Source organism: Marmota monax, unplaced genomic scaffold (genome assembly GCF_021218885.2).
Source record: "Marmota monax isolate L192 unplaced genomic scaffold, Marmota_monax_Labrador192_F-V1.1 WCK01_AAM20220418_F8-fsc01654, whole genome shotgun sequence".
NCBI classification, from domain to species: Eukaryota; Metazoa; Chordata; class Mammalia; order Rodentia; family Sciuridae; genus Marmota; species Marmota monax.
This window is the reverse complement of record NW_026692165.1, coordinates 7949-25652: the sequence shown is the minus strand read 5'-3', so window position 1 is coordinate 25652 and position 17704 is coordinate 7949. Positions and strand designations below refer to the sequence as shown.

Below are 17704 nucleotides of genomic sequence, written 5' to 3'. Positions count from 1 at the left end.
ATTATGAGTATATTGTAAGACTCTAATAATCCATTCAGATACCGACATGAAAGCTGACACAAAGAAGAGAACAGAGAATACCACATGAATACGGAACAAGGAGAGAACTCAGATACAAACTCATGCACACAGAATCAATTACTGAAAAGACACCAAAACGCACAATAGGGAAGGGACTCTCTCATCCACGTATGGTGCTGGGAAAAGAGGATATTTACATGCAAAGAAATGAAGCTGGACCTGTATCTTAAGCAGTACATAAAAGTAAACTAAAAAATGGATTAAAGTCACAGAGACAAATCCACATAAATGTGATTCCTGACAAAGGTGCCAAAAGCGTACCTTGGGGAAATGACAGCCTCTTAAGCAAATGCTGTGGGGAAACCTGAACAGCCATATGTAGAAGAGTGAAATGAGATCCTTATCTTTCACTCTGCATAAAAATGAAATCAAAGTGGATCAAAGTCTTAGGAATTAGTCCAGAAACAGCAAAACTGCTACAAGAAAACATAGGGGCACCATTCCAACACACTGGCAGAAGCACTGACTTACTTAATAAGACCCCGAAAACTTAAGAAATAAAAGCAATAACCAATACATGTGACAGCATTAAATAAAAAAGCTTCTGCACAGTAACAAAAAAATTAAAGAGTGTGAAGACAGCTACAGAATGGGAGAAAATGTTTGCCAGATACTTTTCCAACAGGGGATTAATCACCACAATATATAAAGAACTCAAAAAAAAAAAAAAAAAAAAAAACCCTGATAAACCACTCAGCAAATGGGCAAAATATCTAAAGAGACATTTTGCTAGAGAAGAAATTCAAATGGCCACCAGATATACGAAAACATGTTCAACATCCTTAGTAATTAGGGAGATAGAAGTCAAAACTACACTGAGATTTCATACTACCACAATCAGAACAGCAATCATCAAGAATACAAATAATGATAATTGTCGAGGATGTGGGAGAAAAAAAACATGTTTATACATTGTTGAGGGGACTGCAAATTAGTACAATCACTTTGAAAAGCAGTATGGTGATTCCTCTAAATGGAACCACTGTATGGCCCAGCTTTCCCACTTCTTGGTAGTTGCATAAAAATAAAAAATCAGCATAATACAGTCACATGTCCATACCAATGTTTACAACAGCATAATAGCCAAGTTATGGACAAATGAATAAAGAGTAGAAATTTGGCCAAAAAGAAAAATGAAATTATTTGCTGGTAAATAAGTGGAACAGGAGAACATCATGCCAAGTGAAATAAGTCAGACTCAGAAAGTAAAGGTCAAATTCCTCCTCTCATAAATGAAAGTTAGGGTGGTATCTTCCAAAAATAGAAGGGAAAGGAGTAGAAATAGAATATCAAGGGTGAGGGAGGACAAGAGAAAAGAGGAAGAACTAGGGAATAAAGTTGATCAAATTATACTATGTGCATGTGTGAATATATCTCAATGCATTCCAACTTTATATATAACTATATTTCATCAATTTAAAAAATCAATGTGAGACTGGCAAGATGGTGGAAGGAAGGAAACCAATAATTCCCAATCTCCTCAATGCACAGAAAGGAGGCAGTGAAGGAAAACCAGAATTGTGAGATGGGTGAAAACTTAAATGTTCTAAGACTCAGTATAACAAAGTCTAAGACCTGGAGAGATTTGCAGACTGGTTACCACAGTAGAAAATCAGCACACAGTTCCCTGATCCCAAAGCCAGACCAGGGTGGGGTAAGGGGTGAGGGGCAATAGAAAGAGAGAGGGAGTAGAAATTTACTTAAACTCACACACTAAAAACATTTGGAAAGGCAGATAAAAATTTAAGTGTGATGGGAACAGCAGGGCCCTTATAACAGATCAAAGGTTAAAACCAAATTGTGAAAGAAAAGCTGAGCCAGGGGTTTGCAGCCATCTCATGACAGGACATCTTCCTATGTCCAGACAGCTGCAAATGAAACCAGAGGGAAGTCCCCTGGATTGGGACCTCATCGGAATAGAGCCAGAAAGAAATTCTAGAGGAACCACTAGTAGCCCCCAAATCACTGAAACTCCCTCCCCCTCCCCTTCCCCCCAAAGAGGGGGAAGGGGCTGAGTGGACTGCGCTAGGAAGTGCACCTAGCCCACCACTCTGCAACCCAGGCAAAGGCAGGGAGAAAAAAGAAAAAACAGCAACAAGAACAAAAAACCTCTGTGCAGCATCCACTGACCCAGATAGTGACAAAGCAGCAAAGTAACTGTGGCTCTGAGTAGAGGAAAATGGATCCCTGAGGACCACAGCAGCACCAACCATGACATTGAGGGGAAGCACTGTTGAGAAGCCCAGGGACCATCCTCTTGACAGTCCATACCAGAGGGAAGCTTCAGACCCCAGAGCTTATAAACCAGAGCTGGCCATGGGAGGGTCACAGCAAACAGGGAAGTGGCTCCTGTACCCCAGCAATCATGGGGGGATCCATGGCCAAAGGAGGATGCACATATTCTAAATGTCCAAACCCCAATGAAACCCAACCAAGATCCAACAGGAATTTTCTTCACCTGGCATGATTTTCTATAAATAACTCTAATATCAACATTGAACATATAAATAACTTTTTCACTTGAATGATTGTGGTTATGCTAATAGCCAAGCTTCAACACAATTGACTGTATTTTATCTACTGATTTAACTGGAATCAATCTTCCTATCCTTGTTTTCCTTGCTCTACTTTATAGTTGCTCCTTTACCCTTTATATTCATCCTCTTGTATTATCTGCTATTACCTCAAACACAAATACCACCCAATCTATTTCTCCTTCATTCCTTCCTACCTTCTTTTCTTTCATCTTTTCCCCCAATTTTTCCTCTTCCCCACTTTTAGCCCTCATTTAAGATTATAGCAATTTTAGTAAATTGAAGAACTAAATTTGACCTGTTCCAGAACTTCACTACAGCTTAGACCTGGATTTGAGGAGCTGTGGACAATGTCAACATTGTGTTTCCCATAAGGTTGAATAGCAGGAGGCTTGGTTCTGAGTGATTGTAGTAAACAGGGTTCGGTGGCATTTCTCAAAGTGGTGCTGATATTTGGATCAACAAAAATCTCACTTTGACTTAAAGTACCAATATCTGGATATTCACCGAACCCAGGGCTCTTAAAAGAAAGAAGCTCACAAAGTAGTGAGCTATCACAACAGATGGGTAGACATACAAACAATATGAAAAGGCAAGGGAACAAACCATCCCAAAAGCCCATAATGCTTTAACAACTGATCCCATCAACTGATAATGCTTTAACAACTGATCCCATCAACACTGCAGTGGAGGAAATGTCAGAAGAATTTAGAGAGTTCATAGTTAAAATGCTGGATGAGCTAAAAGAAGATATAAGGAGTGAAATTAAATATGGGAAGTAAAGGATCACTTGAATAAAGAGATAGAGATTCCGAAAAAAAAAAAAAAAGCTGAATGGAAATCCTAGAAGTGAAAGACTCAATAAGCCACATTAAAAATTCAATGGAAAACACCACCAGCATACTAGACCACTTTGAAGACAGGTTTGAGGCCTCAAAGACAAAGTAATTGATCTTGAAAATAAAGTGGACCATGAAGAAAGGATGTTCAGAGACCACGACCAAAGCAACATCACACTAACTAGAGAGGAGCTGAAATGATTTCCTATAAGATTAGGAACAAAAGAACATGTACATTCAATATACTATTGGAAGTACTGGTCACAGAAATAAGAGGTGACAAGAAAATATAAGGCATCCAAACAGGAATGAAGGCGGTCTAAATATCCCTGGTTTGCAAATGACATAATTTTATATACATAAACTCCCCTCATTATAAACATCTGGGCTGCAGGCAGCCCCTGATTTCCATGACTCCTGGCTTCTCAAGGCTCCCATCAAGCTGGCTGCACAAGGAGGTAACAGGAATAGATTCTCTAAAGACGAATGTTGGTGGAAAGGAAAGAGGTGATCCCAATGTTGCTAAAACCCAACAAATAAGCCACAAAGTACAGGAGACATGGGGATCTTTCGGCATAATGAAAATAACAGCAATAATCAGGTAGCACTGTTGCCAAGTACCAAGCTGTTATGAATATTAATAATGTGCTGATGCAAAAACCAAATGCTCAGAATCAACTCTAAAACTGCAGAGCTTTCAGGATATGTTTCAAAACTTTTAGTTAATAAGAGTTTCTTATTATAAATTTATTTCTTAAACTGTGGGGAAAACATGTGTCATAAAATTTAACCATCTTTACCATTTCTAAGTGTACTGTTCAATAAATATTAAAGATATTATTGTGCAGTAACCACCTCTGCCCACCTCCAGAACACTTTCTACTTGTAAAGCTGAAATTCCAAACCAATAGTGTACAAGGGCCCCCTCTGATCCATAGCCATGCCAACACTTGTTCTCTAGATTTCTTGCCAAGAGCCAGCCTAACAGGTGCTCAGTGACACCTCATTTTGGTTTTGAACCTGCATTCCCAGCCATTAGTGATGCTGAGCACCTTTTCATACCTATTGGTAACCTGTCACTTCCTTTGGGAAAATGCAAAGGCAGGCTTTTCCCCACTATTAGAGTCATCTTAACTCCTGTCAGATGTGCTTTGTAAATATTTCCTCCACTCTGGACATTGCCCTTTCATTTTATGGATGGATTCCTTTGCTTTTTGTAGCCCTGCTTGTTAGTTTTCGTCTGTTGCCCATCCTGTTGGTCTCATGTCCAAAAAATCATTGCTAATACCCATATCAAGAGATTTCCCCTCAGTTTTCTTCTGAGAGTTTCAGGACTTGTATTTAAGTCTGTCTTCCATTTCAAGTTCCTTTCTGTGTATGGAACATAAAATAAGGGTCCAATTTCATCCTTCTGTGTGTAGGTGCCCAGTCTCTGAAGCACGTGTACTGAGGAGACTGTCCTTTCCCTCTCATGCACTTCTGGCCCCCTTGTCAAACATGACTTGACCCCATGTGTGGGTTGAAGTCTGGGCTCTCAGCTCGGCTCTGCTGGACTATGTGCCTGGTTTTGTCCCAGTGCCATGCTGTCTTGATATCCTGGCTTTTCATAGTTGAAATCAGCAAGTGTGATGCCTTGGAATTATGTTCTCAATTCCCTTTGGGGTGTTACTTTAATATCCTGCAATTTTACTGAAATTATTAGTTCTAACAATTTTCTGTGTGACATCTTCAGGGTTTTCTACATATATGTTATGTTTTCTTTGAATGGACATACTTTTATTTCTTCCTTCCCCATTTGGATGCCTCAATTTCATTTTCTTTCCTTACATGCTTTTGGCTAGAACTTTCAATATTACATTGAATGGAAGGGGAAAAGCAGGCATCCTAAACATTTTGCCAATTTTACCAAATAAGCTTTCAAGCTTTCACTACTAATTATGGTGTTATCTGTGGCTTTTCATGTCATATCTTTATTGAGGTAGTTTCCTTCTAGTCCAACTTTGTTAACTGTAATGTTTTTCCCTTCATAAGATGGTGTTGAATCTTTTCAAGTGCTTCTTCTGCTTTGGCAGAGATGATGATATTCCCCCTCTACTTCAGTCTGCTAATGTGGTATACTGATTGATGGTCACATGTTGAGCCATCGCCATGTTCCTAGAATAAATTATACTTGGTCATGTTATACAGTCACTTTAAAAAGCTGCTGAATTGCACGTGCTAGCATTGTGAACATTTCTGCACCAGGATTCATAAGGGATAATGATCTAGAGTTTCCTTCTCCTGTCAAGTCTGTATCTGGCTTCAGTACCACGTTATTGCTGGCCTCTCGGAAAACATAAGGTATGTTCTCTCTCCTTTGAATTTTGGAAAAGTTTGAAAAAGAAAGCTGGTAATGCTTATTTAAACTTTTTTTAAAAATATTTTTAGTTGTAGATGTACACAATACCTTTATTTTATTTATTTATTTTTTTTGTAGTGCTGAGGATAGAACCCAGTGCCTCACGTGTGCTAGGCAAGCACTCTGCTACTGAGCCACAATCCCAGCCCTTATTTAAACATTTGATAGACTTCTTTAGTGAAGTTATCTGGTTCTGAACCATCCATGTGGTTCATTTGGTGTTCTGGTTTAGAACTTTCCATCGGAAAGTTGTTTTGGATTACTAGTTTAATCTCTTGTGAGTTTTATTTTTCATTTTTTATGATTTCTCAAGATTAAGTCTTTAGAAGGTGGTATGTTTCTTGGAATTTCACATTCCATACCAGTTATTCAATTTGTTGGCATATACTTTTTCATAGTTTTCTCTATGAAAAAGAGAAAAAAGTTTTTTGAGTCAAGGTCTCACTGACAGTGAACTCTTGGGCTCAAGTGATTTGTCTGCTTTAGATTCCTGAGTAGCTATGACTACAAGCATCCCCATTGTGCACAGCTAAATTTTTTATGAATGTAGGTAGTAATGTTCTCATCTTCATCTCTGATTTTAGTAATTTGAGTCTTTCTTTTTACTATACACCCAGATAAAAGACTTTCATTTTTTTTTGTCTTTTTGAAAAACTAATTTTGGTGTATCGAATTTGGAAGTTGCTTCATTTTTATGCATATTCACTATGCATTCAGAGATGTGAGATTTTAAAAATGGTAGGCTCTAACAAAATGCTACAGTGAAATTTGGTAGAATATTAACAGATTAATTTGTTCTTAGATGTCATCATAAAAATTGAATAAGTACATCATAGCATGGAAACTTCAAAATGTGAACCAAAGCCCTTTGTAAATATTTATGTGCTATAGATTATGATACTATAGAAATGGAATGAATTATTATATTCCTTTAAATATGCTCTCCAGGTATGCTTTGAAATAAATGACCCAATATACACTTATTAGATTTCTTCTGTCACATCATTTGTTGGCATTTTAACAATTCCTGATGTAAAGGTTAAAAGTGCAATGGAGCAAGGAGTATTTCCATAGAAAATAGAAAGTTCCTTTTCTCTTGCAGATGCAAGGGTGAGATTTTGTCTGCTACAAAATTTGTTATGCCTAAGTGGTCCTGACAATGTTTAATTCCACAGGCCACAATATTCTGTCCCCTACAGTAGAGCCCAAATTTCACTGTGTTGCTATTGAATACACTTAGAACATCTACGAAAAAAGCAGGAAAAGGGCTTTGATATGAAATAAAATTTTCATTGTAAGTTAGACTTCAGAGTATTTTTTCTAGAGAGGTTTTAATTTGCATGAATCTGAAGGATATTATATGTATTTGCAAATTAGCTTTGTCTTTATTCAAATAATATAGTTTTTAAAAATTGAGGTGTTTGCTTTTTATTGTGCTGGATCAACATTCCAGAAACTTCATATTCATTTACTCATTAATTTCATTGTCCAATATTTATTGCTATAAATGTGCCTTGGATATGTTGGTTACAATACAGTTAAAAATGAAAATGGGTACTTAATGGTTATTTAGTACGTGCCTTCAAACATACATTGATTCTCATTATTTAATAATATACAGTAATCTATATATTCATGTCCACTAACTATTAAGCATTGTCTCATTTCTATCTATTATAAAGAATTTAATTTATATTGCTCTTTTCTATATTTGGGGATATAATATGTTGTTATTTTTAATTTGTTCTAATTATTTATACATTATGGTAGAATGCATTTTGACACATCATACAAAGATGGAATAAACTTCTCATTCTTCTGGTTGTACATGACACAGAGCTACACCAGTTCTGTAATCATATATGCATATAGGGTAATACTGTTGCTGTTTTTAATAAGCTTCATTTGTTGGAGAAGTTTTAGGTGCACATAAAACTGGGTAGAGATTTCCTGTACATTTCCTGGCTACCACAGGCTCCCAGTTATCCACATTCCCCCACCAAAGTGATATGTTTCTTACAATGAACAAATGTGAATTGATTTATTTTTATCAAACAATGAAAGATTTTATTCTTGTGTATTACTAGTGAAAATTTAGACTTCATGACTGATATAAATTCCATATTTCTTTTTGTTGTTCCTAATTATAAATGGGCTTATAAATTTATGAGGTAATTTCTAATGGTTTTGGAAAGGCATTGAAATATTATTGTCAAGAAGATGAAAAACATTTAACAGCTCATGTGTCAGTTTTTATTACTAACTGAAGCATAAGTGACTGTTATCTGTTTATTTCAAGGGTCAATGTCAGTGGGACACAGGGGTCTCACATATTTAGAAAACCTGATTTGGGGTGTGATTGTAATGAGAGAAATATGTAAATCAGTAGATCATGAAAAGCACTACCCACCGGGAATGGGCCTCATCCAATCAGTTGAAGGACTGGATAAAGCAAAACACTGAGTAAGAGTGAACTGTTCCTGCCCAGTTGCCTTTGAGCCATGACATGGGTTTCATTTGCCTTCAGATGTGAACTTGAACATTAGTTTGTGGGTATCAACCAACAACTACCTTCTCACCTCAACTACACTATTGGCTTTCTTGTGTTCAGGCCTTTAGGATCAGGCTGGAATTCCACCACAGGCTCTCCTGAGACACCAGCTTGAGGACTACAGAACTTGGGACTCATCTGCTTTCAAGATCACATGAGCCAGGCCAGAGTCAGTTTCTCTTCCTGCTGGGACACACCATAGTGTCCCAGGGATACAGACTTGCTAGCTCTGGGCAAGGCCTTCTCCTCTGGGAATCTGTCCCATAGCCAGAGGCACTATCCTCCTCCCTCCCTCACAGACAGGACAGTTCTTACAGGCACCTTGTACCTCACAGGGTGCAAATTCAACATGTCTTGAGACAGCCCATCTGTGTATTGCTACAGCCCCCTACCAGGCACCCAGGTGACCAACTCAAGCAAGCACACTGGGAAACCTACTTGTCAATTCAAATTATGTCTCAATCCTGGATGGAGGGTCTTCTGGTAAACAATGGCAACTCCTACTTCAATGCACCTTTCACATCCCCTAGTGATTTCTATGGGTTGTGCCCCATAGAAGCACTTCTTAAATAGACCAGCTTTCCTTTGCCCCCCTGCCTCACAATTAGGGCAGGCAACTAAGCCTGACTCCCATCAGTCAGCATGAAAACCAAATACAGAGCAAACACCATGGAATTCAACCCACAAAGTTGATCTGTTTTTACCTTTTCTTGATTTCACTGCGTGCGTGCGGCAGCCACCCAGAAACCAACCACCTCTTTGCTTGACAATCACTAGCTGTTCAAAGGGAAGAGTCCAAGTGGGATAGAATCCAGCAGTTCCACAGGTTTCTCTAAAGTCAGTCCTAGGGAAAAGACCAAACTGCTCAGGAATGTCAACTAACTCTGCATCTCCTGAGAGTAGGTTTCTTCACAAGCCTTTTCATTTATTACCAGCCCTCCCCATTACAGCATTTCTCCAACATCACCTAAGACATCATATATATTTTGTGTTTCAGGGATATTTTTTGTTCTTCAGTTACAGGGGCATTTTCAACTAATGAAGGTTATCATGGTCAAAGTTTTATCAGTCATCACTGGGAGGTGCTCACAGGTTTTTGTGCAAGCCCCTGGTTACACTTTCCCCAGCATAATGTTATAAAGGATCTGTCCATTCCAGTGCTCCAGCTTCTAGCCTATGCTCTTCAAATCCCATTCCCTGTGTGGACTCAAGCAATCATCATGTTCAAATTTAGAATGTCTAAGATTGTACACTACTAGAGGAACATATCTTAAGATCATAAAAGCTATCTGTGCTAAGTCCCAGGACAACATCATTCTAAATGAAGAAAAATTAAAAGCATTCACTCTAAAAACTGGAACAAGAAAGGGATGCCCTCTTTCACTACTTCTATTTAACATAGTTCTTGAAACACTTTCCAGAGTAATTAGACAGATGAAAGAAATTAAAGGAATACAGATAGAAAAAGAAGAACTCAAATTAGCACTATTTGCCAATGATATGATTCTGTAGCTAGAAGACCCAAAAAATTCCACCATAAAATTTCTAGAACTAGTAAATGAATTCAGCAAAGTAGCAAGATACAAAATCAACACCCATAAATCAAAGGCATTTCTGTACATCAGTGACAAATTCTCTGAAAGGGAAACAAGGAAAACTATGCCATTTACAGTAGCCTCAAAAAAATAAAATAAAATAGTTGGGAATCAACCTAACAAAAGAGGTGAAAGTCCTCTACAACAAACTAGAAGATAGAAAGATCTTTTATGTTCTTGGATAGGCAGAATTAATATTGTCAAAATGACCATACTACCAAAATTACTATACATATTTAATGCAATTCTTATTAAGATCCCAGTGACATTCTTCATAAAATTGAAAAAGCAATCATGAAGTTCATGTGGAAAAATAACAGACCCAGAATAGCTAAAGCAATCCTTAGCAAGAAGAGCGAAGCAGGTGGCATCACAATACCAGACCTTAAACTATACTACAGAGCAAAAGGAACAAAAACAGCATGATATTGGCACTAAAATAGACTGGTAGAGCAATGGAAACTAATCAAGGACACAGAAACTAACCCACAAAATTACAATTATCTTAAATTAGATTAAGGTGCCAAAAACATACATTGGAGAAAAGATAGCTTCTTCAACAAATGGTGCTAGGAAAATTGAAAATCCATATGCAACAAAATGAAATTAAACCCCTATCTCTCACCATGCCCCAAACTCAACTCTAAGTGGATCAAGGACCTGGTAATTAACCAGAGACCCTGTGTGTAATAGAAGAAAAAGTAGGTCCAAATCTCATTAATGTTGGATTACGCCCTGACTTCCTTAATAAAACTCCCATAGCGCAAGAATTTAAATCAAGAAGCAATAAATGGGATGATGGGCTGGGATTGTGACTCAGTGGTAAGAGCGCTTGCCTAGCATGCATGAGGCACTGGGTCTAATCCTCAGAACCACATTAAAAACAATAAAGATATTGTGTTTACCTAAAACTAAAAAATAAATATTTTAAAAATAAATGGGATGGATTCAAACTAAAAAGCTTCTTCTCAGCAAAAGAAACAATCAGTGAAGTGAATAGAGAGTCTGAATCTTAGGAACAAATTTTTACCACTCATACATCAGATAGAGCACTAATCTCTAGGGCATATAAAAACTGAAAAGGCTAAACACCAAAAAACCCAAATAACCCAATCAATAAATGGGCCAAGGAACTGAACAGACATTTCTCAGAAGAGGATATATAATCAATCAACAAATATATGAAAAACATGTCTCATAGGAGCCACTCAACTCCTGGGAGTCTTGTACTAAGCTTTGGTACTTGCTCTATCAATATCTGATTTGTTCAACTCTTTTCTTTTTCTTTTGTTTAAATATTTTTTAGTTGTAGATGGACACAATTTATCTATCTATTTATTTACTTATTTATTTACTTATGTGGTGCTGAGGATTGAACCCAGCCTGCTGAGATGAGCCTCTTGACTCTCCTCTGTCCTTGCTCATTCTCTTGGGAATTTGCTTAGCCTTCTTCTCTCTGTGTAGTTTCAGCATAGATTTCCCCTTTGGAAAGGATTCTGATGCTAAGAGTACACCTAAAGTTTTCTGGAAGAGAAACAGCCCACTGTGAGCATCTTTCCCAACACCTTCCTTTGATAGGAGTTCTCAGATAAAAGGCTAGAGTTTGCATGGGTCGCCCTATAAGCCTGGTCCATCCCTTTCTTCCACTAAAGATATGACAATTATCAATAACCAAAGCATCATATATTTAACTCTTGTTCCTTTGCATTTCCTTATGCATCCAGCAGGCCAACCTCAGATGCTGGATTTGTCAAGAGTTACTTATCTATGCACCTATCGTAAACAGTAGAGGAAAATTATATTACTAACTCAAAATCTTCAAACACACAAAAAGTAATAAAGAAAATAAGTAGCTATAGCTTTGATCTGACTTAAAACATAAACCTTTCATGCTGAGGACAGGAGCTTTGTGGGCAGCAGTGAGGTAATTCCTGCTGCAAATCCACCAGTACTTTTTGATCTGGAGAGTGGTGATGTTACCTGGAAACAATCCTCAAGACCTCCTAAAGAGCCAGGTTGCTTCTCAGCAATGAGAAGACACTGTCCTCCCACTGAATGGCTCTTTGGGTGCATCCCCTTAGAATGGCTGACCTTGTTCCATCCTTCAGCACTGGTGCCCACATCATGCAGACTCTTGGTTACTGTTTTTGTTAACTGTTGTTGAGGTGTAACTGTGAAATTAAATTTGTATACATTAATGTACAAAATATTTTTTGGATACACTGTGAAATGATCACCAAAAAATAATGAACTTATCGCAGTCACCATTTTCTTCTAGTGTGTGTGTGGAGAGAGAATACCCCAAATCTACCCTCTTAGCAAATTTCAAACATCCCATGTTTTTAATCATACTCACCATGCTACATCTTGTATAACCATTGTATCTCCATCTTGTATAATCATTTTTATACCCTTTAACCAGTATCACCTACCCCTTTTCCCTCTCAACAACCCCTGATGCCCACCATGGACTCTCTGCCTCTGAGTTTTGACTATTTTAGGTCCCACACAGAAGTGAGCTCAAGCAGTATCTTTCTGTGTCTGCTTATCTCAGTAGCATGATATTCTCAGAAATCCATGCTGTTACAAATTAGAGGATTTTTCTTTTTTTAAGACTGAATAATAGCCATGTGTGCTGGCACACTCTTATAATCCCAGAAAGTTTGAAGGCTGAAGCAGGAGGATTGTGAGTTCAAAGCCAGCCTCAGCAACTTATCAAGGCCCTAAGTGACTTAGGGAGACCCTATCTCTAAATAAAATATTTTAAAAGGGCTGGAGCAATCCCAAAAACAAAAGGCTGAATGTTTTTTTGATATGAGGATGCTGACTCTTAGTGGTGATGTGGGGGGAGCATGGGAGGAATAGATACGGCAAAGGGGAGGGAGGGGAAAGGACAAGGCAAGGGGGTAGAAATGACGATGGGATGAGTTAGACATCATTATCCTAAGTACATGTATAAAGACATGAATGGTGTGAAAATACTTTGTATACAACCAGTGGCTTGAAAAATTGTGCTCTATATGTGTAATATCCAATGAATTGCATTTTGCCATCATGTATAAAAAATTAGAATAAATAATTTAATAAATAAAATAAAAAGGGCTTAGGGAGTGGCTAAGGGGTTAAATGCCCCTGTGATAAACCTCCACTATGAAAGAAAAAAAAAGATTGAATAATATTCTCATTCTCACTCTCTCAATACCCACCCCATCATACACATAAACACACACACACACACATACACATACTTCACATATTCTATTCATCCATAAACAAATGGGAGGTTGCTAGATCAATCAATATGGTAGTTATTCTTTGAAGTTTTTGAAAAAAATTCATACTGTTTTTCATTATGCCTTAGGAACTTCTCTAAGAAGGGAATGTACCAGGGCTGATGTCTAGCCCTATAGTAGTTTGCTTAAAGTCTTTATTTCTTCATTTTGTTGTTGTTAAGAGAACACAGACAACAATTTAGAATCTGGCCTGTATATCCTGAATATAGAAGTTCCCTTGATTTCTCTTGGTGGATAGTCTAGTCTACATCAAATCCTACTTTAATACAATAAGCATGTATTTAGCAGTTTGGTATTTGTTAATGTTTTACATATTTAAATATTTTACTATGAAATATAGTAATTTATCCATACATATCTATGTAGTTCACTCATAATATTATAAATGTAACACTGAAACAATCATTAGCCCCACAGATCTTTTATTTTCTCATTACCATAATATTAATATCCAAAGTCTACTTCTACTCATGCATAGATCTATCTGCATGCAAACAAATCAAAGTCAGTTTGAAAGAAAATCAGATTACTGATACATTAAGTCTAAAAATTCCACATGAGTCTTAAAGAGAGAAGCACTGAGCTGGTGGTGTTGCTGTGTGCTGGAATGCTTAGCTATCATGTGCATGGCCCTGGGTTCCATTCTCAGCACCTCCAAAGCAAAAACCAGAATCAGTGCTGCTAAATGTCTAGGGCTGACTAATGTTCCTCCTATTCAAGACAGTTTTGCACCTTACATTTTGTCCCATTTCCCAGTTTTTATCTTGGGAGACCAAATATTTGATGGTGAGTTGGAGAGAGAGGGTTGAACCCTGACTTTTCTGCAGTTGGAAAATTCATTGCAAAAGCACCAGAACCTGCATCTAGCAATCTGCAGTGCCTTTGAGAGTAAGAGAAAACATGTCTCCTTTTTCTGGAGGCCCCATGTAGCACCTGGGGACACACTGCCTCAGGCAAGGGATCTGAGTATGTGAATAAGGCTTAAAAAATGAGGAAAAGAAAGAGGGTTTGTGATTCCTCCTCTCACAATATCCAACTTGGAATACCCTCCATCAGCTCTCTCTATCTTCACAGATCCAAGACCTGACCAAGCCCTCATGATGAACCTCAACCCAGGAAGCTCATTCCCTGCTGAGGTAAGGAGGAGGCCAATGGAATGCTGGGTCCTTCTCAACTGCCTGTTAGTATTTCAAGGTTACCTTTTCCTGGAAGCCCCTGTTCTGGCTTTACCTGCCACTTGTGTTCTGTGAGACTTCTAACAACTCATGAGATTTCCACTGCTAACTTACCCCAGGAGCTGGATGGCTTCAGTGCACTATCAAGAAGCTACAAGTCTTGGGCTGGGGATGTGGCTCAAGCGGTAGCGCGCTCGCCTGGCATGCATGCAGCCCAGGTTCGATCCTCAGCACCACATACAAACAATGTTGTGTCCACTGAAAACTAAAAAATAAATATTAAAATTCTCTCTATCTCTCTCTCTCTCTTAAAAAAAAAGAAGCTACAAGTCTTGAACATCTGAGGACTGAAGGTGTCTCACTGTTGCAGCTCTGAAAAAGAATGGGAGGAAACTGGCATTGGACTCCTCTACTCCTCTACTTTCAGTGTCATGCATAGTTGCTTCCTTACTGATCCACTGGACTTGGGAACATTGATAGCTTACTGACAGACACATGGTTATTATTTCTGTTCATTTATCCTTTTCCTGTTTGGAAGTATTCATGATCCTTATAACTGAAAAAAATGTATTGGTATGATGAAACTCATGCAGTTTACAACTGGGTAAGTTAAATTCATTACAAATCTCATCATAATTCATCCTTCCTACGTCCTTGTTGGAAAAATGTGCTGTGGCAGAATCCCTCAAGTAGTATACCCAGATAAAAAGGTCCCGAATTATCAGAACTTGCAGAAGTCACAGAAATTGTACACTGGAAGTGAGATACTGAGGAGTAAATGTCAATAGTCCCCTAGCAGGGACACACCTAGCAATTCACACTGCATGCTCTTGTTTTCACCAGCTAACTGTTACAGCTTGAAGTCTTATGAGTTATCATAGGACATCTACAATTTGACACCAAAATTTGTTTATTTAAATTTTTATTTGGCATTCCCAGCTTATTTTCCATGAGGCAAAGTTAATTTGCATCTCATGGCGTTCTTAAACGTTCCAGTATATTATGGTTTAGATTTTAGGAGTCCCCCAAAAGCTCATGAGTAAGAGAACACAAGAAAGTTTTCAGGTAAAAAGATTTGGTTAGGACAGCCTTAAACCAATCAGTGCATTAATCACATCACAGTGATTATTACCAGAGTGATGACTGTAGGCAGGTAGACTGTGACTAGAAGAGGTGGGTCATCTGGGAGGGGAATGCCTTTGGTATGCATTTTGTGAGCTGAGCTTATTCTCTTTATGCTTTCTGATCATGTCCTGAGACACTTTTTCAACTGCACTCTTCCAACGTGATGTTCTGCCTCACCATAACCCCCAGAGAAATAGAGCCAGCTGTGTATGGAATGAGACCTCTGCAACTGTGATATTCTCAAACAAAAAAAAATTTTCCTCTAATTTTTCATGTCATGTCTTTTGGTCATAGCAATGAAAAAGCCTAAAATGCACCAGTTCCTTCTTATCAAAGATTTCACTTTCCCATGAGTGAATAATAATATGAAAATATAATCTACTGTCATGTATATCTAAGAAGAATAGAAAATAATTTCATTTTCTATGTTTTCACTCACCCACAAATTACCTGAGTAATTCAAAGTCACAGATATAAACAATGTTTACATTTTAAATTGCTCACCATTCTGAATGAATGATGAAATCAGGCAATATCATTCTCTGTCCTGACCACGAAGTGAATCATATCTTCGTTCAATGGATTCATGCTCTATGGGCCACCCACCCATCAGTACCTTGATAACCATCTAGCCATGAGACAAACTGGGGAGAACTGCACATGCTTGTAGACAGGGGTCAGTACTATCTGTAGTTTCAGCCACCCCACTGGGGATCTTGGAACAGATCCTCCAGGATAAGGGGGTCTACTGTATTCCTCAAATTACATACTTTAATTAGTATTAAAGTATGAGCTCTCCATACTTTAATTAGTATTTGAAGTCTTTCTCTTGGAACCAAAACAAAATTGGAACATGACTTTCTTTGAGGAAAATTTCTTTTTCATAGGTTTCTCTGATACGTCTCAGCTGTGGAGACACAGGGTTATCTTATTTCTACTTTTCCACATAATCCACTTCCTCTGCTGTGTTCCCTGAAACTGTCTGCCTTTTGCCCCATTCTCAACTCTGTGGAGAAGGGCATTCACTCACATCTCTCCCTCTTCCTGATAAGCTACACACCATACTGGAATGTCTCCCTCAGTTCACTCTCCATGACCCCAGAAGATGGCTCTAGCATCAGTTCTGACTTTCATCCTGGGGTTCATTTGATTGAGTCTGTTCACACCTGTGTTCATCAGAGGACAGCATAAAGATAATTGGACAGTGTTTATGGGTTCATTCTGACTTCTGCTTAATGGGATTCTACTGGCATGTTCTAGTGTCTGGAAGTACAAGAGACTCACTTGATTGTGGCAGAGATGTACAATTTGGAGAGTGCTCAGGGATTAGGAGAGACTGGGATTTCCCCATCTGTGTGGCACTAGGAGACACAGTCATTGTAATCAAAACATTTCCCCCCAAAATTAACAACATTGATCATATGCTCATATACATGAAATAATATATGAAATAATATAAAGTAACCAAGTTTTTTATGTAATATACATTAGATATATCGTACCAAATGAAGAAATTTCCTACACTAAAATCAAATCCTTTTGACAAACAAATTAGAAATTTTCTACAACATATAAATATGGGCTGATATTTTTAGGAAAAAGTAGAGGAAGTCAAATAGGCTTTCCAATAACAAAATAATTTCCAAAATTAAATCTTCATTCCATATTAGAAGGCCTTTACTTACAAGAAAATAAAGTAACTTCAAGAATGTTTGAAAAAAAAACTGGTACAACACATGAATATACTTTCCAAATTAGAAAATGAATAAGGAACAATGTAAATAAAAATTAATAATGCAGGATACAAGGATGAAATTTTCAATGATCTGGGGAGATAACATGATTTTTTTAAATATACTTTTCTAGATGTTGATTGGCACAATAACATTATTTATTTATTTGTATTGTGCTGCTAAGGTCAAATCCAGTGCCTCACATGTGCTATACAAGCACTCTACCACTGAGCAACAACTCCAGTCTACAACTTTTTTTTTTACCTAACAAATTTTTAAAGAATGTTACATTGATCCTAATTTCCCCCATTTCAATGAAGATATCTAAAATTAAAGTATTCAGATATTGAATAATAAAAAAGAAACTTTTAATTCAACAA

General features: G+C 37.7%; 1 long non-coding RNA gene across 2 annotated transcripts in view; it reads right to left on the bottom strand.

The window, feature by feature from the left end:
* LOC124076796 (uncharacterized) overlaps positions 1-14960 on the bottom strand; it is a 35516-nt gene extending 20556 nt beyond the window's left edge. Inside the window, exons 1-3 of one of the 2 annotated variants that reach the window (XR_006846466.2) lie at positions 14581-14960; positions 12090-12169; positions 9108-9247 (exon numbers count right to left, since the gene is read on the bottom strand). This is a non-coding gene — a long non-coding RNA (uncharacterized LOC124076796). The other variant, XR_009224744.1, reaches the window with a different exon arrangement.
* Between the last annotated feature and the right edge of the window lie 2744 nt (positions 14961-17704).